Source organism: Mauremys reevesii, linkage group 1, assembly GCF_016161935.1.
Source record: "Mauremys reevesii isolate NIE-2019 linkage group 1, ASM1616193v1, whole genome shotgun sequence".
Taxonomy (NCBI): domain Eukaryota; kingdom Metazoa; phylum Chordata; order Testudines; family Geoemydidae; genus Mauremys; species Mauremys reevesii.
In genome coordinates, this window is record NC_052623.1 from 337,720,717 (window position 1) to 337,745,535 (window position 24,819).

Below are 24,819 nucleotides of genomic sequence, written 5' to 3' on the forward strand. Positions count from 1 at the left end.
CTCCCATTCTTACAAGCCTCATATATAGCAAGAGAAAGAGAATTCCCACCAAGGATCGGCAGAATGATATAATGGTTACGGCAGTTGACTGGGACTTGGGAGATCTATGTTCAATTCCTAGCTGACCTTGGGCAAGTCACTTACATCTCTCTGTGCCTTAGTTCCTCCCTCCCTCTGCCACTTCTTGTCTATATTGCAAGCACTTCAGGGAAGGCCTGTCTCTTACTGTGTGCCTTTACAGTGCCCAGCAGAATGGAGTCTTTGTTGGGGCTTCAAGGTATTACTGGAATAAAAAATAAACCACTATTTATAAGTATTTCTCATGTGTGTGTGTGTGTGTGTGTTTACCTTATGTGGCAGCCCTCTCCAGCTCCAAGGAAACATATCTTAATCTTTGGCATAGATTTCTGTTGGCAAATCTTACTGTTTGACTCACGTTTGCTGGATATACCATAAAATAAACAACTGTTTTGCACAGCACTAATCTCTATCCATCATCTGCATAGGTGCAGGTGACAGAGTTCAGATTTAACAAATAACTCTTTTATACATTACCATTTGTGGCTGTGGTATTAGTTTTTCATTCATAGCACAACTCTAATATAATTCATTGCTTTGTAAAGCACTTTGAGGTATAGTACACAAAACCACTACATAATGCCCAACAGACTACAAAATGAACAAATCTCATATTTAAAGATGAATGATTCTTCCCAGTTCCATAATTTACTTATAGAACTGCCTGTGTTCCTGTACAGAGACTGTGCTTGGATTTTTATATTAAAGTAAGTGAAGACGGTTAAGTGAGTAACATTTTGCTGTGGAACTATGTACCTGTACTTCATAAGTGCCTGGCAGGGGACAGGGCATGAATTTTAAGCACCATTAATTGCAGTACAAGTTGGTGAGAGATTTTCTTCCTTTCTGTAATAGTCATTTCTTTCTGACCATTTAAATTGCTTATCTTGAGATTTCTTCAGCGGGGTCATTGCATTGGTTTCCTTCTGCTTTCCCTGCTTTATGGACTCTGCCCTTACCCAAGAGAGGCCTTGCAAGCTTTCCTAAGAGGGGAAAGAAACAGTGACAAAACAAAACTGCAGTCCCCATTACAGACTGGGTGTGTGATAAGAAAATCCAAGTTTACAATAATGACACAATCACAGAAGAAATAAATGAGAAAACCTGACCACCCCCAATCCTTCTGCATGTGCTCTCCCTCTGAAAGGAGAGCATCCTGCTACCTACTCTATAAAACAATCCTCACTGCATCCAAACACTGTCACCATGGCCCTTATATACAGTTCTGCCCATACTGGGGCCATGCTCAGGCTCCTCTTGGGAGGTGCGAAGAAAGGCAATAGGATGGAGAACCCTCTCCTTACCATGTGTTCCTGAACAGGAGGCAGCCCAGGATCCTGCACAACGTGCACTCTCAGCAATGCTAAACACCCACAGATTAAAGTAGCCCTCAAAAATCATTAACAATTCCTGGAATTAAAATTCAGAATAGAAAGGTCATTATTAGCCTCTGGCACATAACAGTCTAGTCTCCTGTGGGTCTCATTTCAGTTGTGGGGTTTAGTGGGTGTTGGTGGCCTGTGAAATACAGGAGGTCAGACTAGATGATCTAGTCATCCCTTCTGGCCTTAACCTCTATGACTAAGAGTCACAAACTGGGCTGTCCTTCAATAGTTACTCCCGTCTCCTGTGAAACATTTTGCTAAAGCACATGTCCACTACTAAATTGCACAACTGACTCTGCTGCCTCCCCGCCTCAGCCAGATCATTCACTATGTCACCTTTTCTGATAAACCTGGTTCACTGCTGTACCTGCTCTCACATTTTCTCATATACTGTTGTCTCACTGACAATGTTCCTGTCTGGATACAGACGACTACAGAATTCCCATTAGGACACTTTTCCTCATACAGTGCTTCTCTAAAGAAGATGAAAGATTTTAATGTATTTGTGCTGTAGGGATTTTAAGCAAAACGTTTACCAAGCTCTGCATTAGTCCTATACATTTTGCACTACAAGTGGAAATGATCTATGGCAGCATTCAGAATCAGAACCCTGTGGCTTAACAGTTGTATGTTGTTGAGAACTTTGCCTTTGGCTGTTCAAGCTTAAAAATCAATTCACTGCTTTAAACTTTATGCCATTACTGTCAGTTTTTGAGCTCATGTTGAACTCAACAAACTGAGGACTTCAGAGAACAAGATCATGAAAAATTACTTCTCACTTGGCACAATTTGAAAAAAAGGTAAGTGGAGTCTTTAAGCCGTCAGTTTGTCTCTGGGCTTGTACAGCTCCAGTCTGCAATAAAGAGATTAATTGTTGCTTTACTATCTCTATACAGTTCCCTCTTCTTGCTCCTCACATATAGACTCAAACAGCAGAGATGCATTTCCTAAAAAAGGGTTTGTTTCCAATGTCCCTTCCATATCCTGTTCTATTTACACAAACTACTACTACCTCCCTTCACTCTGAGTTTTATTATTGAAGCTTATCAATCAATCTCTGATCTGTTATGTTCATGCAAATGCACTAAAGTGAGTGAAGCTAAAGGGATGAAACAGTAGAATTTACCTCAATGCTCATAAAATACTCTTTCACCGGTACAACTTTCTACTCCTGAACGAATTCTGGGAAACTTCTTGGTAGTGTCTGATCTCATGAACTCTCACTCTCCTTTGCACATCAGAGCTAAGATACAGTTCACATTCACTCGCCTGAGATATAAGGCTGACCTTAAAAAGAAAGAATGTATCCTGTTAATTCTCACTAGATGCTAGAATGAAATGCTTACACATTAATAACAGTTATATCTCGTAATCCTTTTCATTAACCAATTTCTTACTGAAGTTTTTTGTAGGTGATTATATTTTCCATTAACAGGCTTTTTTTCCTGAATTTATGAGTATGCAGTAAGCGATTCTGTTTTTATCTACACAGTTTCTGCCATCTTAAATTGATTACCTCTACATCTGTGCCATTTGTAGCTTGGAATTAAAGCTCTGAAAATGTCAAGGTGTGACCTACAGTGTCTTAGCCTTAATTGTATCAGGTAGCAGAATCTCTCCCCAAGTTCTTGTTTCCTTATTTGAATACTGCCTGCACAGCACTACAAAATACAAGTTTCACTGAAAGGATTTGATGGGTGGTTGAGTGGTTACTTCTTCACTGGGAGCAATCATACAAAAATCACAGAATCTATCAGCTGGACAATGCGAATTTCCTTGGTGTTTGGCTGATAATTACAGAGTCTGGGAAGCTCTCTCTCTTAATCTAAAGGCAGAATTAAAAAGGGCAGTAACTTTGGAAAAAAATAAATAAATAAGAGGCATATCATGATAGCAACTCACTGGCACTCTGAATAAGCCAACAATGAGACTAGTGTTGCTAAGAGTCAGTGTTTGCCAGCAGTTACCAAAATGTTTTGTGAGACACTGCAAACTTTTTAAAATAAGGAATGTGTGTTCATGCACACATGCTGGGAAAGGGTTAATATAGGCCTAAGAGGCCAATTAATCTGCTGCTCACACCTGGAAGGCAGGCCAGGCAGAATTAGAACTGCAGCCCAGGTGGGGAAGGGCAAGGCCTGATGCCATCAAGAGGTGGGTGAGTCCCACTGCAAGGAGATGGCCTGGGATTGGGAATCTTAGAGAGTTTGTTCCCTCTATTAAGCCACCTGAAAGGTGGCTAAAAAGCAAGGCTGGCTAGATGAGCTGGGACCCTGACAGGAGGCAGCAGCCCTGTGGAACCGTAGGCTGCCTACACCTGCGTGAGGGGAGCAGTGTGCTGGGCAGTGGGGCTAACTCAGGCCTGTGGTAGACAGGAGGACAGCATAAAGAAGCAGAGCCGCACCTGTGCTGTGATGGCTGCCAGCTGAGCCCAGCGAGGCTGAACATTCAGTTTTGTTTATGTTTCTTTTGAACTCTGGTAAAGGGCACCATGGCTCTAGAAGGAGCAGGACTTTGCAGAGTGGTCCAGCTGGAGGGCCAGGACACTTCTATGGCCAGAGTCAGGCAAAAGAAAGTGGGGGAAACTGAGGCAAAATGTGCTACAATGCCACACATAGTCGGATGGAGGGTGGGGGGTGTCGTGGCAGCAAATGTACCACTGGAGAGTTACAGCAGTATAGTATCAAAGAAAAACTGTTACACGTTCACTCTTTAATGGCAACCATTGCGTGACATCCAGCATAAACTGGCCCTGTCTCACAGGCATGCTCAATACTTCCTATGTTGTCAGAGCCAGTGGAGAGACAAGCGTAAACAGCACTGGCTATTAGGACTCCACTTGAGCGCTACAAGTTTATACATTTATAAAGCTAAAGGCAGCTTTATAATTGTATGTGAATTCCTCTATCACTGCAATACTACATATAGCTGGAGAAGAGGGAAAATAGGACTCAAATTCTAGAGATGGAAAAGTGGCTTGTTTCGAGAAGACAGAATTCTCACACGCCTCCAGCCGCCATCTACCTCCTGTTTCCAGTGCAAGCCTCAGCAAACTGGCTATTAATTCTATTCCTCCAATGGTTTCAATATGGAAGGGCGAGCAGTAGAGGTGAGGGAAAGGGGTCAGGTGCACAAGCCAACCAGAGCAGCAGCAGTGCCAGCTGTATAGTTGGCTCATCTCAAACCCTTTCAAGTCAAGACAGACTCCAGCAGACTTTGGGCAGGCCCCTAATGTACACACCAAGTACTGCGGCAGCAGAAATAAGTATTGTTTGGAGAAAGGGAGGACGTCTATGCTACTCTTCCATGGTACAAACATGAGCATTTTAGTAGGGAGCTCACTTTTGCTGAACAGCTATGGCTGGTTTTCAGAACTGTCTAATTCTATGTGCTGCATTTAAAGCAAAAGTGAGCCATGTTAGAAGATGTTAAGAATGACAAATAATTGTAGAGTCACATACAACAAAGTTAACTGTAAGGCCACCACATTTCTGACAGTGCTGAAAAGGGCATTATTTTAACCTAATTTACAGAAAACAAGGCTCCTCACTGTACTATCAATTGTAACTGATAAATTCTGAACCATGCTGAAAATAAAACTTCCACGGAGTATGAAATTCTCTCTAAAGCATCGCTGAACTTGTTTCACAGGGAAGTGGTGGGAGAGATGGAAGGCTGGTCTTGTGGCTGAGGCACTAGACTAGAACTCAAGAGATCTATAACAGGGTTCAAAAAAGAACTAGATAAGTTCATGGAGGATAGGTCCATCAATGGCTATTAGCCAGGATGGGCAGGGATGGTGTCCCTAGTCTCTGTTTGCCAGAAGCTGGGAATGGGCAACAGGGGATGGATCACTTGATTACCTGTTCTGTTCATTCCCTTTGGGACACTTGGCATTGGCCACTGTCGGAAGACAGGACACTGGGCTAGATGGACCTTTGGTCTGACACCGTATGGCCGTTCTTATGTTAGGCAAGATCAACTCCAGACCTTGCCACAGACTTCCTGTGGGACCCTGAACAAGACACTTGGGCTAGAATTTTAAGCGGGATTGCGACCAACAAGAGCCCAGCTCCTCACTCAATCTAACTGGCCATTAGATTGACTCAAGCTACAACAGACTGATAACTATAAACATCAACCGTCAGGAGAGAGAGAGAGAGAGAGTGAGTGTGAGTGAGAGAGAGACTAAAAAGCATATGCTAACTGTTGTATTTTCAATAAATACAATGTTTTTGCCTTCTCCTCTATAAAGATCCCATGTGCTTCATATAGCATAACAGTAATACTATGCTAAATGCTGTACAAACATCATAAGAGACTGGCACTGCCCCCAAAGAGTTTACAATTCAAGACAAGACGGAACAACTCATATCAAACAGAAAATTAGGAGGAGGGAGGGCAAAGGTCAGAGTGACAGGAACACGACACTGACTCTAGATGCACAATTAGATGATGTCAAGTGAAACATGGGAATGTTTGTTTGGTTGAGATAAATAAGAAACACTATTGATATCAGTACTCTTTACTGGGCATCCACTTTGCCATCACCACTTACATCAGCTTTAAATGTTTTAAACTAGATTGCGGAAATATGAAGAGAGAAAGAAACTGATAGTTATATCCACTTTCTATACATTATATTGGTACTGACAGCTTGCAGCTCTTAAAGAGCAAGATAAAAGGATGAGGTGTACTGCTGTTAAACATAACTGAAGAAAAATAAGATGTCTGATTAAGAATAGATTTAAAATAAGTCATCTTTTCTGACTGTTTACTTTCAAATTATTTTAAGGTAGGCAGAACAAGGCTATCTATTCCTAAATGTAGCTCCTCACTGCTGGCCTGATGAAAAATCCACTAAAGGCATAGGAGTCTTTCCATTGACTTCAGTGGGCTTTGGCTCAGGTCCTACTTTGGATTGACCATGGTATTCTCACTGTTAAGAAGCACAGAATAGATAAAGACACCCAATTACAGATGTAAAATTATATAGACACCTTTGTCTAATATTTACCTTGTACTTTTCACAGAGTACCTAGATTGCCTTTTTTGTTAAGTCTAATTATAAATAAAGACTTGTTTTGCAAAAAGTCTTCAGACGAGCATGCTCATTGAAAAGGTATTATGAATGGGATAATTCGTGGATGAGGACTCCCAAGAATGCTGGTCTAGTCACAGAATGGATGGCAAAGGCTATTTCATAAGAAAGGAAAAGAATAGGTTGTACAGCTTTATTCACATACAATGGTTTTGGAGAAGCAGTGATTTGCAGTGCTTTTAAATGCCTGAAAAAGTATGCCATTTGCCATTTCAAACAGTAACACAGTAATCCTGAAAATTAATCCATCAAGAGCAATGCAGCACGCATAAATCTTGGTCTATCACTTCTACAATGCAACAGTGTTCTCAATCAACACATCAATCCAAAATATCTACAATTTATTCATTTAATAAAAACAAACATGAGTGTGTCTTCTAGCAGTAATATTAATGCTATCATCATTCTTCTATTTTAAAAATTACAAGGAATATGTGAAATTGGATCTGCTTTTCGCTACATAATTAGTGTCCCCACCTAGTGCTTAATTGATTTGTTTTTCAAGTTTTCCTGGAAAACAAATTCACTATATATACTTGTGCGTTCATGTGCCGGATGTTACATTTCTGTCAAAATCCAGGTGAAAGGAAAGTAGTATGCTTGACTAGCACCTACAGGTTAGGTAACTTAAACCCTGGATTCTGTTGTTTACAATACAAACTTAGGTTATTTAATATTCATGGATACCCAAATCAGAGGAAACGCAGAAAGGTTAAACAAAAATACTTCATGTCTTAATGCCAGTAAGTATTACTTTATGACTTAAAGGTAAAAAGGCTTATTGTGCTCCTTTATCCTGTCCTCACCAACACCACAAACTTCCTGAACACTTTCCCTGCACGCCAAACCACAAAGGACAGAGGGAGATGGAGTGGTGTTTGAGGAGTCAGTATGACAGGAAAAACTCAGTTACTGTTAACCTATTAAGTAACCTAATTTCCTCCTTATAAAGTTTACCTCCACAGCTCTTGGAGCCTAGCTAGCTATACAAAATGTCTCAATGGAGGAGGGTGGACTGTTAAAGCCAACTGAAGGGTGAATGAAAGCCATTTTACCAAAGCGGCTGTCAGATCTAATTTAGGCATCTAAACAATAATGCCGAGAGAACATTTACCAGGCACATACTAGCTTTATTTTTTCCCGATCCTTTTCTCCTGTGAATACTTCAGTGGCCACCGCCTTTGCTGCTCATAGATTTCTCAAGCAGCAGCAGAGGAAAATTGACACGATTCTTAACAATATTACTGATGCCTTCAGAGTTCTGAGTAGCAGTAGCAAAACTGACTAGAGTTGTGTTAAATTCACTCAGCTGCTGCTGCTGGGGAAAGTAACATACAGCAACAGAGGCTCAGAACACAGTGCTGTATCGGTTCAAACTTGGAAGGTCATCCATCACAGCAATAAATTGTAGAAACTTACAAAAATAAGCTTAAATTTTACAGAAATTGAGAGCACAGAATTTGATAACGTAGAATCACTCAGGGAAAGCTTTACACGTGAAAGGAAAAGTAAACTTGAGAAGCCCTGAAGGCACACACAGAAGAGATATCAGCATTAGAAACCTTGAATAGGGACACATTGCAAGACTCCATAGTGACTGACTCAAGACCATTTGACATAGGGAAATCTTACCTTTCATCTATTATATTTCTATACTTCACTGTCTAGATAGATGTTCTTCAATCAGAAACAGACTGGCAAAAGTCTTGGCTTTTCCTCCCAAAACTAACAATATAATAAAAAAAATAGCCTATTAAACATTTCTGTGAAGGATGGTTAATTAATTCTGGAAAATGGATGGCTCACAAGTGCTAAGTGATTCAGAAAGTGGTACTTGTCCTAAGACAGAACTGAATCCCGAATGGTGCTATAGCCCCTTTGGCACTAGAGTTGTATTTCAAAGAAACCGGAAAGCCTGCTGACCATCTGTGGTTGTTGCACCCTTTGCTTGCACTTTATGCATAATTACTACCTATACAGCGCCTTCAGTACACAGCGCTTTACAGCCATATTAATGAAGGAAGGATCTGTGCCTGAGGACCCTGAATTTACAACCTAAAAGATCAATCACGCCGCCTATTCTCATGCAAATAGCCCCACTGACTGCTTAATTATAATACGGACTGCAGGATCAGGCTCTCATTAAGACCTTGGTTTGTTAATGTTCAATGTTGAATTGATGTTAATGTTAATGTTGAATCAATATTTTTCTGCCTAAGATTCTGCAATAGTTTCAGACTATTAGGAAATGTACTCCTTTGTCCCAGAGGAGGATGTTGCTCCAGTGGTCCACGTGGTGATTTACCTCCAGCTGGGAACACGGAAACTCAGTATACGTAGGGCTAAGCCTCGTTGTGACTCCAGTATATATTGAATGCAGGTACCCTGTCCTCAATGAGCTGGGCCACCAACCAGGAGCACAGTGATTTAGACCACTATTCACTCCACTGGCTCAGCCCATCTGCTTTCAGTGTCAATTCAATCATGATCTTCAGGGCCAAATGGTTAGAACTCAACTACACCCACAATCACATCTCCATCTGTGACCTGTCAATATAGTTGCACTCTTGGGACAATGCAGGTCACACAACCCAGGACAAAATGCTTGAGAGCCACAGTTAAAGGGCCAGGTTCTTTGGTCTGCTAAGGCCACACAGCACTGCATAACAGCCACTCCCCAGCCCTTGGAATAAAGGGAGGAAGGGGTGTGTGTGTCAGGGGTATTCCAGGGGTAAGGCTGGAGCTAGACCGCAATACAACTGAGCATCCATTGATGTAAAGTCTCTGAAGGACATATGAGACTAGGGCCCTACCAAATTTACGGTGCATTTTGGTTAATTTCATGGTCATGGGATTTTAAGAATCATAAATGTCATGATTTCAGATATTTAAATCTGAAATTTCACAGTGTTGTAACTGTAGGGGTCCTGACCCAAAACGGTGTTGTGTGTGAGGGGAAATCATCCTTACTTCTGCCCTGCTGTTGCTGGCAGTGGTGCTGCCTTCAGAGCTGGGCTCCCAGCCAGCAGCTGCTGCTCTCCAGCCGCCCAGCTCTGAAGGCAGTGCTGCTGCCAGCAGTAGCACAGAATGGATGAAGTCCCTGCAGCCTGCTGCTTCCCACAGCTCCCATTGGCTGGGAACAGCGAACCGCGGCCACGGGGAGCCGCGGGGGGGCCATGCCTGCAGATAGTCAATGCCAGCAAAATGTCTTGCAGACAGCAATCAGATTACCCTGATGGGCCGCATGTGGCCTGTGGGCCACAGGTTGCCCACCACTGGTGTAGAGTCAGTGTTTCAGTGTTGGGATGAAGGTCACAATGTAAGATATTTTTATAATAATAAAAATGAGCATCAGACAATTGTATTGAAACTCTTTCTGATGTTATGAACAATGGCTATGAACAAGATTTTCTCCAACTCAAAGAGCTGTTAAGCAAACAAATGCCATTTTTCCTGTTAAACTGCCAATGTAATAGATTTACATAATTTACCAAAATTAAAAAAAAATCCAAATACAGAACCTTGCTTTACTAACACACAATGGGCTGCATTAAAAAACCCTACACATTTGTTTGAAAATGTAATGTTTATTCTTCCCTCACTCCAATCTTATTTTAACAACCCCCTATCATTTTATTTCACAATCTAAATGGAATCAGTTATGCTTCTGCTGATTTCCCTCCCTCCCCCTGCAAATAATGGGACTGACCTGAAATACTAGATTGGTTTCAGTAATTTATAATCCCTGCTTATCCTTTTAAGTATGGGAACATGTTCTATACAGTTTAGATCTACAATCTCCTAAATATGCTCTCTTCTAAAAACGTATTCAAAAAAGAGAAATAGTATAATTTAATTTCAAATAGCATTTAAAGTTAACTGTCTTGCCACTGCATTCATTTACAATGCCAGGTATAATACTTCTGATCTGAGCAACAAACCATGCCATCAGCACTCCTTTTAGATGTTTTAATATAACTTCTTTTCTTATTAACTCTAGCTGTATTTGCTCTCAAACCCAGTCCATGCTCTGGAGTCCCCTCACATGAAACAAAATAGTTCTTTCGAATTATCCTTAGGAAGAGGTGGCTCCAATTTACTTTGTAATGACAAGAGCTGGTCACAATCCAACAGTCTTGTGTGAGTTTAGCAGTGACTGACTTAACAGATAAAGGGCAATATTATGCTAGATGTGAGGAAGTCTGTAAATTTAATCATGTGGTGGATAGTGCTTTAATCAGGATGAATAGAGACCAAAAATAAAGGATGAGACCCACTAATGAAAAGATGTGGACTGTGGTGTTAACATCAACTAACTGAAAAGAAAAAGTAGAAACGAAAAACTATGATGAGGGAAACTGACCATACTGTGTTGTGAAGCCACATACAATAGAAAGTTGACATCCACACATGATCACTAATGTCTGTAATCATGAGGCATGCAAGACCTGCAGATTAAATACAGACATTTGAAATCCTGCATTTGTGCCATCCGAGATGCTTCTACAATGATGCTGGATTGTTATTATGCAAGTACTGGACAAGAACATGTGCAGCACTGCAGGGGCAGTAAATAACTACTCACATGGACAAGTGGTGTCAGAGCATGATACAGTGGAACTACCCAGCATCTCTTAGTTCAGATTGTAAATGGCCTCCTAGACAGGGGCGTGGCTGTCAGCAAAGTGGCAGGCCCTGAGGGAGGAAGAGTTATGCATATACTGAGAACCCTTACAAAACCTGCCTTCCCTCCAGCCATAAAATAAAGCTATCTTAAGGCTCTTTATTTATAGCACCAGCAAACAACCATTCACAGTGTAAGCTATGAGCATTCTGGGCTGGATGGTCAGTCAAAGTACATCAGAGTCCACAGAATTCAGACTTGGGAAAACTCATTGATTTTTTAATGACCACAGGGTCTATCACACATCAGTTAGAAACTCCTGGTGCCCCATGAAAGTACAGTCCGAAAGATAGCCTTGCTCGTAAAGACAGAAAAATAAGAATCCAGCAGAGCTCTAAATGCTGCACATGCTGCTAACACAGCTATTATTGTATGTTGGGATATAGGCCATCTCTTGTGACCTAAGTTGTAACATCATTTTTATAATACATGGAGATATACCTATCTCATAGAACTGGAAGGAACCCTGAAGGGTCAGTGAGTCCAGCCCCCTGCCTTCATCAGCAGGACCAAGTACTGATTTTGCCCCAGATCTCTAAGTGGCCCCCTTAAGGATTGAACTCACAACCCTGGGTTTAGCAGGCCAATGCTCAAACCACTGAGCGATCCCTCCCCCCCCATTTACCTCAAGAAATATTTGTGTAAAACAAAAACTGGGTATTGGAGCCTAATGTGAAGTGTTATGAGGTTTTCATGATGCCTCCAAGCACCTTGCACACTTTTGTGTACTGTAAAACAAATAATAATGTTGGCAAGTGCAGATGAGGTCTTGTTCCTTTCCCAATGCCACTACCGTCTCTGCCGCACAGATATGTGATTACTAGATAGTAATATGCACACCAATGAGAGAGTACACTGGCATATGAGCACTGGATGGAATAAGGGAGAACAAACATTATCCATGTCAGCATCCAACTGAAAAATTAGTTGCTGGCCCAAAAAGTTCATCCAGGGTCTTTCGCAGAGTTCACCCACATGTACTCAATAGGTATTTCTCTGGCACCTCCACTAGGTCCCAGCTGGAGCAATCTCCCTATTTCTGCACTACCAAAAGGATACAGTGAGCAGCTCCCAGCATGTGGTTGGAAGCTCTGAGAGGAATTTCCTGATGCACAATCCCTTTGAACCCCCCCCTCCCCCCAGGGGCTGGTATAACTCTACATCAGACCCAACATATGTCATTGTCTAAATGGAACATGCTGGCCCTTCATACAGTTTCTCTTCTCAAATTGTTAAGGAATTCTGTTCATCCACATGATTATTTTTAGATGGTACATCCCTGATTTTCTGAAGGTGATGGGGACACCCAAAACCTTGTTGAAGTGGTGCCACATCTGCCAAAGACTAGTCAGCTTCAGAGAAGCTGCACTCCACACTTAGGATGCTCAGAGTCATGGGGACGCACTGACACACTACAATGCTAGTGAAATGTCATGGTTACAGAACTAGCTGCACAACTGTCCTTCTCTCTCTGAGTGCACCCTGTCACATGTTCTGATCTGTCTTAAGGTGGAATCTATTCTTAGATCAGGCCCTGAGTACCCTACACCATATTACTAACTGTTCATCACTCTGCAGGCCCAGGTGGGTTTCCAGCACCCACGCTTCTTCCTTTTGGGAACCTGTGACCAGTGACACTGACCAATAACTTTGTTAAAAGCAAAGTATTTTGATTTAGTAGCTGGAAAAAAGCTTTAAACAAAAACGGACTTCAAAACAATAAACAGTCTACACACCTATTTAAATTTCATCTAACCTTGTGCTTCACTACAAACTAGGGCTATGGCTACACCACAGAGCTTACAGCGGCACAACTGCCCCAATGCAGCTGCACCGCTGTAACGTTGCTAGTGCAGACACGCTAAGCCGACAGGAGAGAGCTCTCCTGTCAACTTAGCTACCACAGCTCATGGGGGCTGGAGTAATTACGTCAGTGGGAGCAGTTCTCCTGCTGACATAGTGCTGTCCACACTGGCACTTAGACAGTGTAACTTACATCACTCAGGGGGGTGGCTTATTCACACCCTTGAGCGACATAACTTATAATCGACATAAGCTGCAGAGTGTGTACGGAGCCTAAGTTAGAGAGTTCCAGGAATGGAACGGAATCAACTTACATTCTCTTAGTAACGCCTGCAACTTTTGGTGCGACTATGGGACACAACCTGGTTCTCTGTCTAAACTGCTGCTGCCTAGGAGAGCAGGCTGCACTCATTAAGGCTACTTGCTCTTGCATGGTCTCTTGATGAGTATTAAGGGTAAGACTTTGTTGACTGTTCCTCCTTCTTGCTCTTGAGAGCTGTCTCCCTCTTGCTCTTGGCTCTGCTACCCAGACAGCATCAATAATTATTAACGAACGCCCCCACATTTGTGTCAGGTACATAAGAAAACCACTGTTAACGGTGACATTTTGATTAACTGGAATGCTGTAAATTGTGGTTGTATTGTATTTGTTTTATCCTATGACCTGAACAACTTGATTGGCTCTTGTGTGTTAGCCAGTGTCCCTTTCCACTTGCTAAGTTTTTAAACTTGGACATATTTTTATATTGTAAACCGAATGTGCTTTGACATTGCAAACATGCACCGTTAAGGTTAAGTCCACTGTTCAATCTCTGGAAGATCTTTCAAAATGTCAGCACATCTAGATGGTAGCAGGTACAGCAGAAATCAGTCCATCTCTCTGCCCTTCATGTACATCTCTGTGCATAGACAGGTTTAACACCACCACACACACTAGGTGCCATGTCACATCTGTGTGACATGCTTTTCAATTCACTAGTATAAATATGCCAGAGATGGCATATTTATACTCTAGATGGCATATTTATACTCTCTCGCTTTGGGAGAGCAAACTCTCTGCTGTTTGAGCCTCACACACACACTTCAAAACTAGTTAAAGGGAAACTGCAGCCAATTTGCTCATCGTAATAATATGAAGTTTCAAAACATGATAGCAACTCATTTTCTGTATATAATCAGCGGCATTTTCATGTTGATAGGTGCCTCATATAGTCCAGTTCCACAGTGCTAACCTGGAGAATGTGCATGTACAGCATGGAGTATATGGGAACAAGACTATATGTCACAGGAACCGAAACCTTTATGAAATGTCCACTGGGGACTATAGATCAACTGAGGTGGAAGACTGTAACTGCCCTTAGCTGCTCATTATGGTCCTGATCCCTCTAAGTCAAATGGAGTTTTACTATTATTTCAATGGAGGTAGGAGCAGGACCTAATTGAGGGCACTTTTGAAGTGCCATTTGTCCTCTGTTGTGGCTGCCAGGCTTGCCAATTAAGTGTGGGTGCCTTCTTTGAACTCCTGCTGCTGTACAGCCCCTAGTGGAACCTATGCTATCAAATTTAGGGTTCTGGAGAAGTTGTCCCACATAGATAATTATCTGAAAATTGCAAGTGCTACACTGGTTACACTAATAGCTGTGGATGGGTTAAAGTAGAGAAGAAGATAAAATGTATTTACAATTCCAGTCAGGGGCGGCTCTAGGCACCAGCAAAGCAAGCTGTTGCCTAGGGCGGCCAAATCTAGGGGGCGGCAGGCTGGGCCGGTGGACCTGCCGCAGTCATGCCTGCGGGAGGTCCACGGGCGCGGACGGACGGACCTGCCGCAGGCATGACTGCGGAGGGCTCGTCCGCGGCTCGGCTGGCCCTCCCGCAGGCATGACTGCGGCAGCTCACGCGGAGCCGCCGGACCCGCGAACCGTCCGCAGCCGTGCCCGCGGGAGGTTCGCTGTTCCCGCGGCTCCGGTGGAGCTCCCGCAGTCATGCCTGCGGCAGGTCCGCTCGTCCCGGGGCTCCGGTGGACCTGCCGCGGGAGATCAACCGGAGCCGCGGGAAGAGGGGACCCGCCGCGGGACCGAGGAAGGGCGGCGCAGCACACCGCGCTGCCTGGGGCAGCCTAATTTCTAGAGCCGCCCCTGATTCCAGTACCCGAATGTGTCAGGAACAAAGCCACTGCCTGGAAGCTCCCAAAGCCACAGATCATTCTTGGATGATAACGTTTACATTAAGGAAATACATTCTTGGAGGATAACGTTTACATTACATTTAGACGGTCTTCCATTGACAGACTCTTAAGACAAAGGATCAAAATTCTCCACCCTCTAGTTCATTCAAGAACAAAAGAGTGTGTGTGAATTTCTCAGGAGATTCATTTTCAGGATAATTTAGTACTAAATGCAACACTTACCCACTTAACAGACCTGGAGCAGGGTAAACTATCTAGTACTACAAATACATTTTGATGCATGGGCTTCCTCTATGCACATGGGCAGTGAGTCTGCTCCTCCTGAAGCGGGCTGCAGAATTCTCACTGGCTCTAATGGGAGCTGGGGGTGGGAAGGGGGGACCCCTAGTAAATATATCAGAAGGGAGATAGCCTAACTTTATGCTTTGTATCATAAAGTGTGCATTTGTATGTGTCTTGCATTAGTGTTGTCTATGTGAATGCAGCCTGAATTGACTTAGAAGCTCCCTAGACAGAGATACGATTTGATGCTTAAAGATTAAAACGCATACCATTATACCTCATGTGCTATCATTCTTTGAAATAAACCATTATAAAGGAATCTATTGACTGAAAACATGAGTTCACGTAGCTTTAGCTATACATCTCCTACGGCTAATCTTTCAGAAAAATGTGCCATTTGCTTAGTTACCACTTTTGAAAAGACATTTAGATTGTAATGAATAATATCTGAAGTGCTCTAACTTCAGGTCTAACATGCTAAATTAGTTTTGTGCTTCACATCTCGAGATGGTGTAGGTAGAATGGAAAAAACAATTTAAGCATTTGTAAAAGCAGCAAAGAGTCCTGTGGCATCTTATAGATTAACAGACGTATTGGAGCATGAGCTTTCGTGGGTGAAAACCCACTTCGTCGGATGCATGTAGTGGAAATTTCCAGTATAAATACGCAAGCAAGAATCAGGCTAGAGATAACGAGGACTGGCCTGCCACTCAAGGCCTGTGAAAGTGAAGGATCATTGTACAGGATCAGTGATCTACAACCCATCCTGGACAGTGATCCCTCACTTTCACAGGCCTTGGGTGGCAGGCCAGTCCTCGCCCACAGACAATCCGCCAACCTGAAGCATATTCTCACCAGTAACTACACACTACACCATAGTAACCAATCCATGCAACAAACCTTGATGCCAACTCTGCCCACATATCTACACCAGCGACACCATCACTGGACCTAACCAGATCAGCCACACCCTCACCGGTTCATTCACCTGCACGTCCACCAATGTAATATACGCCATCATATGCCAGCAATGCCCCTCTGCTATGTACATCGGTCAAACTGGACAGTCCCTACATAAAAGGATAAATGGACATAAATCAGATATTAGGAATGGCAATATACAGAAACCTTTAGGAGAACACTTCAATCTCCCTAGACACACAATAGCAGATTTAAAGGTAGCCATCTTGCAGCAAAAAAAATTTAAGGACCAGATTTCAAAGAGAAACTGCTGAGCTTCAGTTCATCTGCAAATTTGACACCATCAGCTCAGGATTAAACAAAGACTGTGAATGGCTTACCAACTACAAAAGCAGTGTCTCCTCCCTTGGTGTTCACACCTCAACTGCTAGAAGAGGGCTTCATCCTCCGTGATTGAACTAACCTCATTATCTCTAGCCTGATTCTTCTTGCATATTTATACCTGCCTCTGGAAATTTCCACTACATGCATCCGAAGAAGTGGGTTTTCACCCACGAAAGCTCATGCTCCAATACGTCTGTTAGTCTATAAGGTGCCACAGGACTTAGTCTCGATCTGTAAAAGCAGCAAGCAAGGCTACCCCTCTAATGTAAGCATTTGAATCCTTCCATGCAGCTAGATTTTCTACTTGTTTATTGGTTGAGTGGGAGAATACAAGAGTGAGAGTAGAAATGTAGGTAAGATTTATCCTCTGGATCTCTGATGAAAACAAGCTCACATAAAATGGTCCTGGCTTACTGTTAAAAATTAATTATATATTTAAAAACACAGTACAATCTCATCTTTCCCAGAGATATTCCAAACCTTCAAAGACCTCAGGTTTTTGGCTAAATGGGTGAAGAAATGCATGGTGCAGATTTTTGCCCAGTATGAAGAGAGCCATTCAGTTAAGGGGGCATTTTAGTTAATCAGGAACAGAATATTTTTATAGGGTTACTGTATTGTCATAAATAGCTGATCTTCTGTCATAGTGTGCATTACACGTGTACTACTATTAGAGAAAGAAAACAAGTATTTTTCAAAGAGAAAATGAATTAGGCATTGACGGAACTTTAAGCAATACTGGATATACTGTATATCCATTTCAGGTTCACTGAAGAGTGGGATTCAAAGCTGTGGCACCTATAAGAAGCATTAACTTGCACATGTCCTGATGCAAATATAATACAAAAGCACTTCAAAAGACTGGTCTTGTTAAATCTGCAGTTTGCTTTATGAGAGACAAAATTTACACATCACGGACTCTGTTCTGCTTCCACTTAAATCAATGGCAAAACTTTCAGTGACTTAATAAGAGCAGATTGAGCCCCCATGATTAAACTTCTTTTTATACAGCTCCAGATAAGTGACAAGAAACACAGGTCTCAGTAAATCTACATATATAGCACTCAAGTTTTAAACCTGGAGACCTCCATATCTCTAAGGCAAGGAAGTATGAACAAGCTCTTTTGCCAGTTATCTATTGTATTTGCCAGGTCTTTGGAGCTGTGCTCCAGCTCCGCTCCAGCTCCAGGCAAAAACCTGCAGCTCCACAGCTCCGAAGCTGCTCCGCGCTCCAGCTCCAGGCTCTGCTCCAAAGCCCTGGTATTTACTAAATACTGTTGTTGAGCCTTAAAATGAAACCTCCACTACAGCTCCAGAAATAAAATGTCATTTATGTACTTCACCCTGCAAGATGCGAAGGTTTCTGCAAGATGGCTGGAATTTTAAAGCTCCATTTCCAAATTTCAGCCCAACTCAAAAGTACCTTGGCAAAGGCCATACCAAAATCCTCTTTATAAATCAACATGGCAAATTTGACTTTAGTTTGGCCCAATATGATGACAGAGTTCAATTACTTAATATAGCTCTGGGTTGGATCCACAATGAACTGTTGATTCAGGCCCACCTTGCAGTTATTTCCACAAAATGGTTCCCCACTCCCTCCCAAAGAAAACATTGAATCCTTCTTTTACCTTGTTATATAACAACAACATACTCAGTGTTCAAGATGGATTTTGTAGTTTATCTGATGCTCCAGATGCACTTCAGAGCTTAATCAACTATAAAAGCCTGCTTCCTAGACTCAAACTCCATGAATATTATCACTTAAATGCATGGATGCCCAAAGCAACCAAATGATAGATCTATGGTATACAGAAATCCAATTTATTCATTCTAGTACCTAAGAGTAAAATTATGGCTACTTTGCACCACCAGTAATACAGCTCTTCAAATCGTTACAAGAAAAATGTTAAATTACACACACTACATATATAGATATTAAATACACACAAAATAGATTGATATAAAAAACTCTTCAAAGGGAAAATGGCAGGTAACTTAGGCTCCAAATATATGTGGTAAAACATCCATGATGCTCCTTTATGATGGGGAAAACAGAATTATCTCAATTATCCCCACCTTCTGCTTTTCCGAACATGTCCTGTGCTTTAGGTATCTAATTTAGTCTAAGACCATTGGGAGCACCGACTTCAGTTTGGTGAATCACCAAATACATTGCAAATACCAAGTTCATAAAGTAACTAAATACTGCAAGAAAGCATTTTCGTTATTTTAAAATAATCAATTAAAGTGATTTGTCCTGCAATAACAGCAACCCAAACACAAACAATACACTAGTCAGGAGAACCAGAAAGGGAAACTAACTAGAAACAAAAGGTAACGTATCTAGTGCTGTTCAAGAGACTCCCACAGCTTCTACTGCTTTGGGAGGGATTCCCCCAATGAGAACACATCTCTAAAGGGCACAATTCTGCCAGGGATATCGGAGTCCAGGAACAAAGTGAGTGTCTGGCTGTCCACAGGGAATGCCTGCAATCCAGACTTGAGCACAGGATTAGCTATATAGTGCAAGGTGTTGCAAGGCTGTATCCATTCACCTTCCCCATCCATGAGACTTCAAACCCCCCTACTCCAAGAAGGGCCTTCCTCAAAGTGCGTGAGTTCAACCTCACGGTAGCTTCAAAATACTTTTCTCTCCCCCATGGGAAAGGCACCACCAGCCCATCACTTATACTGTAATTCACAGGCTTATTCTGACTGTAACCTTTCAACATGTACTAAGGACTGATTGGATGGCAATTTGGGGACCTTTCAGTCTCAGCTGGTAATTTTAAATTCTTTTATCATACAAAATGTCTGTTTATAGGAACTTGATAAGAGTCCACAGGCATTTTTCCTTAGTGACAAATATGCAAACTTGGTTTTGGCTTATCCCAATCTGATAAAATTCGTAGCGAATCTTTTCAAAAGCAGTCGGACAAAGCTTTCAGTGAAACAGCCACTGAATCTCAATGATCCCCCAAACCTCTTCAATTTCAGCTTTTGACAGAAGAGCAAAGGAGGCCCCACCGAGTGACTTTTTCACATCATGTCTACTCTGTTCTGTACAAAATTTTCCTTTGTAAAGCTGATTAAATGCAATGCAGTCCTGACTCTTTGTGAGGGATCTTGCATAGTCTTATAAATCTAATTACTTGTTTTGATCTCTTAGAATTTCATTAGCATCAAGATTCACAAATGTAAAAATATTTTCCCTCATTTATTACCAGCGTATTGTACTGAGATGATAACTGCCAACCGCCAGTTACCAAAAGGAACAAAAACTCAGCATATTTTATTGATTACTACAAATAGCAAGAGCTTATACTGTATTTAGAGTGCTCTTCATTCTGCACCACCCATAAGTGCTTTACACACTGATAAACTGTAGAAGATCACGGCTGCCATCACTGAAATATAGACCCCATGCTGAAATACAGCAACTGTCTAATAATGCATATCAGCAAATTAGGACAGGAAGAGAGGAATGCAAAATCCATTTTAAAACATCCTTCAACACAAGAGCTCATAACTGTTCCTGTAGGGTCTTTCCACTGAATTCAGTGCACTTTGGATCAGGCCCATGAAAAGTGACCTGGGATCTTTAATGAATACAAGTCATTTTCAACGTATCATCTAAATGACTCATCTCCAACATCACATTACTTCCTATCACCATCCTAGTAAAATGGTTCACCAATGAATTTAGAAGTGGCACCTGCTGACTCACCAACATCTGCAATTTGTTCCTGCAGCACCCAGGACGCTCTCCAATCCATGTAATCACCCAGGGAGATGCTACTTAGACAGTGACTTCTAATGAAGAAGCAGATTTGGCTAGACAGAGGTAGAGAGCTCAGCCCTTTGCTTATACTAGTAGCGTTTGCTCCTTAGCTCCATCCTTGGCTCTCTGCCGGAATACGGGACAAGATTTGTTCCTATGTACAAATTCTGCCACTGTCCAATGTTTAAAGATTTTCCAAAAACAAGCTGGAGATCATTGTTCAATGCAGTCTCAGTAATTGCCTGGCATACAGTCCTCTAGGCTGCATGAACATTGACTTTTTCTGAGATTCTCCCACTGTTGCTCTAGAACCAGTAAAACTCTACTCAATGGATGCTCCAGAATAGAACGGCTGCCAGTGTTTACAACCGTGTCATCTAACCCTGGTCTGATTCATGATTCAACATCTCCCGTTAATTCAATAAAAGTATTCAAGAAAAAAATTAAGTTCAATAAGTCCTCCTGCAAAACCAGGGAAGCTCAACTGGACATTCCTCAGACTTAAGGTAAAAAGTAAGCAAAATACAGAAACCCAACAGGTCTCTTTTCCATAACAATAAAAAAGCAAAAACAGACTCTAGCCTAGCTTTCGTTACATCCTTTGCAGGTCACATTTAATAATCATGCTCTGTGTTCTTCTAGTCAACTGCTACACTATATCCTGTAGCTGTAACCCATATTAGTAGAGTCTGTATTTCACCCTCATTTCAGTTGGCCAATAGGGTTGCTAGGTGTCCAGTTTTCAGCTAGAACATCCAGTTGAAAAGGGACCCTGGCAGCTCCGGTCAGCACTGCTGACTGGGCTGTTAAAAGTCCAGTTAGTGATGGGGGGGAATAAGGAGGGGGCCTGCAGCAGCTCTCTCTGTGGAGCTTGGGGGCGGTGTGAGCTCCAGCGGGCAGTGGAGTGGCTGGGAAAGGCTGCAGGCTGGGGCCGGCAGGGTTAACCCCAGGTAGCAGCCGCTACAGTGGCCGGGGGCACCCTGCGGAATGGGCATTGTGGCCTTTAGGGTGTGCTTTCAGCCCCCTTCCTGCCCGGCCCGCTGCTCCCCGGACGGCAGGAGCAGAAAGAGGAGGCGGCCTGGCTCCCCACGGACTGCATGCAACACGCGGCAAGGAAGGGGGCCAGGGCGAGCTGCCGCTGCCTGCCCGGTAGCCTGCTCCCTAGGGGCTGCTGCTGCATCCAGCTGGTCTTGGGACCACATGACTAGCAGGTATGGGGCTGTGGGCTTGTCAGTGTCCTCCCTGGGATGAATGGGCTGCACGGAAGCATGGGGCTAAAGTTGGGCTGCTGTCCCCAGGCTGGACTGGGGGGGGATGTAGGAGAGGGGCTGGGGGTCAGTGCAAATGGCAGGGGAATGAGAAGGGGGCCTGGAGCAGCTCTTTCCCTGGAGCTGCTGTGATTTGGGCTACAATGGGGATGTAGTGAGCCAGGGCAGCAATGTGGGGTGGGTGGGTGCGTGTGTCAGCCACTTGCTGGGAATTCTCCCCACCCCGCACCCCCCGCATTATAGAGGACAGGAACATTTTGTCCTCAGTGTGCTGGCTGAGTCATGTGTCCAGGATTCATGGCAGACAGAACAGCCTCCTAGGTCCATGAAATGCCAGGGCACTGCTGGTGTGGCTGCTATTTAAGGGGCTTCCTGACATCAGGAGCCCCCGTGAACCACACCAGCCAGAACTGCCTGGAGCCTGCACCCCAAATCCCCTCCTGTGCCCCAACACCCTGCCCCAGTTGGAACCTCCTCCCACACCTGAACTCCCTCATGGAGTCTGCACCCCCTCCCACACCCCAACCCCCTGCCCTAGCCCTGAGCCCCCTCCCACACTTCAAACCCCTTGGCCCCAGCCCTCATCCCCTCCTGCACCCCAATCCTCTGCCCCAGCCTGGTGAAAATGAGCAAGTGAGCGGGGGAGGGGGGAAAGAGGGGCTGAGAAAGCAAGCGAGCGATGGAGGGAGGGGGGATGGAGTGAGCAGAGGCTGGGCCTTGGACAATAGGTGGGGCCTCGTGGCAGGGGCCGGGGCTAGGGTGTTCAGTTTTCTGCAATTAGGAAGTTGGCAACCCTATGATCCACTAGGGTATAACAATTTACTACTGCTATAGTACTAACTGATGGAACTACTCCTTGAGCTCAGGTGGTAGAGGTCTGCGCTGCACCGCTGAAGTTCTGCTGTCAACCTACACGGGAGGTCACTACATCACCATGTGTGGAACGACAGTACAATATACTTAACCACCACTTTTGGTGAGTATTCACACTCAGATTTTCAATGGGGCCTATGGGAGTTAGGCAACCAACTGCCACTGAAGGTCAATGGGAGCTGAGCGCTCAATCCCTTTCCTTTGAAAATCCCAGCTTTAAGTGTTAATGCAAAAGAAGTGTTCAGTGTGTACCTATTCAGGGCCTGCTCTAACTCCCATTATGAAGTCAATGAGAGTCTTTTCATTGACTTCAATGGGATTGCATGCAGGTTTAAAATAGCACTGCTGCAGACTTTTGCAGCAAGCATTATAACAGGTCTCTCTTCAGCTCCCTGTAGTGATTCACAATGCATTTTAGTTTGACTGATGAAACATTTACTGCTAGCTAATGAAATAAATTAACACCCCTTAGCATCAAAAAGCAGTTTTCACATATCATATTAATGGTTATTCTCTGACTGTTCAAGGCTCCCTGGCTGGCTCTGCCATGCAAAGCAAAGGCCTGCAGCAAGTGATGAAGGGAGCAAAGGAGATAAGAATGTAGTCTGGAAGATGGCCTGGGGAGATTTTCAGAATCTGATTTAGGAGATGGAAAGAGTAAAGAACACATGGACCAGTGCCAAGTAGGAAGAGGGGGATTGAGAGTCTGAATAGGGGGAAAGGAGTTTGATATTCTGAACTGGGGGGCAGGGAACAGGAAATCTGTCTGTAGGATATAGGGGGTAGGTCAGGATAAGTGAAAGGATTAGGAGTCAAGGATAGGTAGAACTGTGTAGTTTGAGGAGGAGAAAAGAAGAAACGAGACTCAGGCAGGAATTGATTGGGCCAGCAAGGAATGTAAGGAGCAAGTGGGATGAGGCTTGTCTGCCCAGAGGATCTAAAGTTCAGCTGGATGGAACATCACTGATTGCAGGAAGGGAGAAATGTGCCGTTCAGACCTCTGTGGATCAATATCTCTGCTGAGGAAATCACCTCAAGGTTGATTTATAGACATTTACTGTTTCCTGGAGAGATCTATACATGGCTGGGTGCTGAAGGTCTTAAAATCTTGATAATCTCAGCATTTTATGGAAAATAACCTTTCATTATTTGTGCTTCCGGGATGTACTGTCTCCAGGATTTGAAACTTACAGATCCCAGATTATACCCGTCAACGCCTGATGGCGTCTGATAATATTTTGTGAATTGTCTGCTTTTTACCCATCCCAAAGAGCAGTTGCTACACTGAATAAACACTGAAACCTTTGTTAAGAGCTGTAGAGGATGACCTGCCTATGCTGAAATAATATACTTTAAATTTTGGTACATCTAATACCTGCTGCGTTCAGCCTTGATTTTACCCAAGATTTATACACATTTGCTGGTTTATATCTGGAGGGGAACATGTAGATAGGACTGACATGTGTGAGACCAAAATCAGCAACACTGGGACAGTCTCGGTTTCAGTTCTATCCGATACCAGACAACTCCAACCTTTAAATGTCTCTTTATCCAGAATTCAAATACTTATAACAATTTTTTACACCCTGCATCATCAGGAGAGTGGGAGAAGTAGGCCTGAGTGAACAATTCACGTATGCAATGTTGTGGCCTTATTTGTCGCAGGATATTGGAGACACAAGGTGGTTGAGATAATATCTTTTATTGGACCAGCTTCTATTGCTGAAAGAGACAAGCTTTTGAGGAAGTTTGACAGCTTGAAGAAGTCCATTGTAAAACCACCTTTGAGACCTGAAGAGTTCTGCATAGCTTGAAAGCTCGTCTCTTTCACCAACAGAAGTTGGTCCAAAAAAAGATATTACCTCACCCACCTTGTGTCTCGGCATAATTCATATCGGATCATTGATTCAATGAATTTAGCTTCCTTCTGGGTATGATTTGTTCACAGGCAGCATGTCACTTTTGCAAACGCATTTATTATTCAACATTATTTGCAAAATAGATATCTATGATTATTCTATAAGGTTTGGTCTTTAGATTTTTCACAAACAGTTTGCATCTGATATTTCAA

General features: G+C 43.0%; 1 protein-coding gene across 15 annotated transcripts in view; it reads right to left on the reverse strand.

Annotated features, from left to right (window-relative positions):
- The window catches only part of MAGI2 (membrane associated guanylate kinase, WW and PDZ domain containing 2), a 1,074,597-nt gene that overhangs the window by 798,803 nt on the left and 250,975 nt on the right, over positions 1 to 24,819 (reverse strand). Inside the window, exon 1 of one of the 15 annotated variants that reach the window (XM_039518214.1) lies at positions 2,590 to 2,687. The exons of the other annotated variants lie outside the window; for them this stretch is intronic. The gene's annotated coding sequence lies outside the window, so the exon portion shown is untranslated. Of the gene's footprint in view, positions 1 to 2,589; positions 2,688 to 24,819 lie in introns of those variants that run through there. 15 annotated transcript variants of the gene reach the window in all.